Below are 2,633 nucleotides of genomic sequence, written 5' to 3'. Positions count from 1 at the left end.
TCCCAAATTGTATGCCTGTGCTGCTGTACTGTGCCTTGTGGTGTTTCTGACTGTATGACTTTGTTTTGTACTGTCAAATAAAGTATAATTAATTAAATTATTACATTTAAAATGTTAAAAAAAAGTTGCCATTTTCTTTATTTAATGTTGTGATTACATTAAAATTAGCAGCGGGTTTTCTGTAGAAGCAAAAGAAATATACTCAAAAGTCTTAAAATATTGTCTTCATTAGTCACAAAAGTGTCAGGGTTTCTCTTTAACGAGTGTACAGCACAACGTGATCCATCATAATGTTGTGTTCGATATTCTAAAATGAGATACTGGTCGTGAAGCCTCCAAACAGAAGTTTATGCATGTCTCCCATCCGAGCAGAGTGAGCACAAATAGGGAAACACAAGGAGAACATTATTGTAGTGAAGTGTGCATATAATCGTTGTGAGCTTTTTCCAAGATTGGTCAGCATGACCCTGAATCAACAGTGTTCATTACAGTAACCAGAGAGTCAAAACACACTGTCTCAGGGACAATCCACACTGACAGAGGACCCAATATACACAGCAGACAACATTTGGGGATGATTAGTGTCTAAAAAGCTTTCAGATATATTGACATCTGCTCCATTCTGCGTGTGGCCTGGGTATCATTCTTGAGTCAGGTATTTTAAAGGTTAACACTATTGACCTTGTGCACAAAGGGAATCAGTCATTTATTTAGGGCAGGTCAGTCTGGCCTCCTGTTGTGTGTGTAGGTGTAGTGTCCTATAAATACAATCTTTCTCAGTTGTTACTTACAGGTTTTTTTATTGGACACTTAAAAGAGGAAAAGACAGAAATAAATAAAATGTGTCATCATTGTCATTTCACCCTATTTCATCCCTGACCGAGCGCAAAATCACTCCCACACCATTTGTCACTGTGTGACTACGTTTGCTTGATATCTTTGCAGTACCCTAAAACAAGCTGCAGCTGGGCAGAAGGAATTACCGCTGCAGCAAATACATATATTTGTTTTTGATTTTTAATTGTGTCCCTATTAATGAGAGGGTTTTTAAATGTAAATATTCACTTTGTAATTGTTCTCTGTAATCTACAGTAATTACCCACTCAGCATGTCTCTAATGTTGGCACACTGCAGCTTTCATAGAAGAGATCAGATGAACTGGAAATGGCACATTAGCATTAAGCTACATTCATACAGGGGAAATATTGTTGTAACCACTGACTCCAACTCCAGTTACATGTGTGCAAGTAAACCTCTTGATGTCACTCATAACATCTTATATTCTATATGTCATGGAAGAGGGTCCTTAATGAATCTACATGTGCTTTTATGTCACCTTTCCTCCGTTTGTTGACACTGGTAAAGGGCTGTGATAGCTGTGGTTTCTCCAAATGTTGTCAGGCAAGGACAATTGCAAAGCAATTTTGGCCATGTAAGGGTGGGATTTAAAAGGTGCCATTATCACATCCAATAAACAACAGCAATTATGTATAATTTCATGTCTTGCCACAGAAGTTGAAACTGGAAGGATACACACAAGGAGAGGTGGAAGCAAATGGGATTTTCTTATTTAGGTGACACTGCACTGTATGATATTGGCCTTGTTTTAACATTCGCCAGGTTTCCATCCAAACTAAATTCAGAAAGCTAGTAAAAGAAAAAAACACATGATTGCAGAAAAAGAGGGTGCAGATATAATTTTTAAAAAAAAAGCATCAGTCTCCCATCACACCACATATACTTTAATCTGCCATTTTTTTAATCTCTTCAGAGGAAGCTTCAGTGGACATTAAAGTTTCAGTCACATGCTTGATGCATGTCATGGCTTTCTCACATTTCACACCGACTTTACCACCTCATCATTTGTTTCTCCTTCCGGGCGCAATTGAAACTCAACACTCTTTGTCGTGACATACTACTATTCTAAACTGTAGACAGTAGACACTGATGACTTGTAAGAAAGTGAGAGACAAACGAGCATTTTCAAACCAATTCAAGCCAAATTTACTGATATAGAGCCAAATCATGATTTAAAAAAAAATACAGAGCAGGGCGGATGTCTCTGCATGGGGAAGTGAAATGAGTTTCTCTGTTAGAAAATTTAGGGAGATGGAATTGTCCTCCCAGCCCTTAATCAGCTCCTGGAAGTTAAGTCCAACAGGACCTGCAGAAAAAGCACAAAGAGTTTGCACTTTACACATTATTTTTAGATATTCAATTACAGATATATAGCATCCCCGTTTCCACTGGAAAACTTCTACAGGTTTAATAACTTCTAACATGCATTCAAAAATCAGGTTAAATGGAAATTCATGGTTTAGACACTAAGACATTACCAAATATCCCACAGTGTTATGCACCAGCCTGATCCACAGGACCATGAGCTCACACCAGTTGGCAGAAGAAAAGCTCTTTCTGGTGGATGAAGTTCAACATCTCGGCATGTCAGAGTTATGTTGATGGCTGTGCTCTTTCACACAACATCTGGAAATACCTGTTAGAGGAAGAAGATGATGTAAACTGAATGTAACATAAAGGTGGCTTTAATTTATCAGCCCAGGTTTGCTATTATTACACAGTTATGATTGTCTATCTTACCTGAAAGGTTATATTTATGAGTGCATCTCTGCTCT

Source organism: Epinephelus fuscoguttatus, linkage group LG8 (assembly GCF_011397635.1).
Source record: "Epinephelus fuscoguttatus linkage group LG8, E.fuscoguttatus.final_Chr_v1".
Taxonomy (NCBI): Eukaryota; Metazoa; Chordata; class Actinopteri; order Perciformes; family Serranidae; genus Epinephelus; species Epinephelus fuscoguttatus.
The sequence above is the reverse complement of the archived record's forward strand: the minus strand, read 5'-3'. Positions refer to the sequence as shown.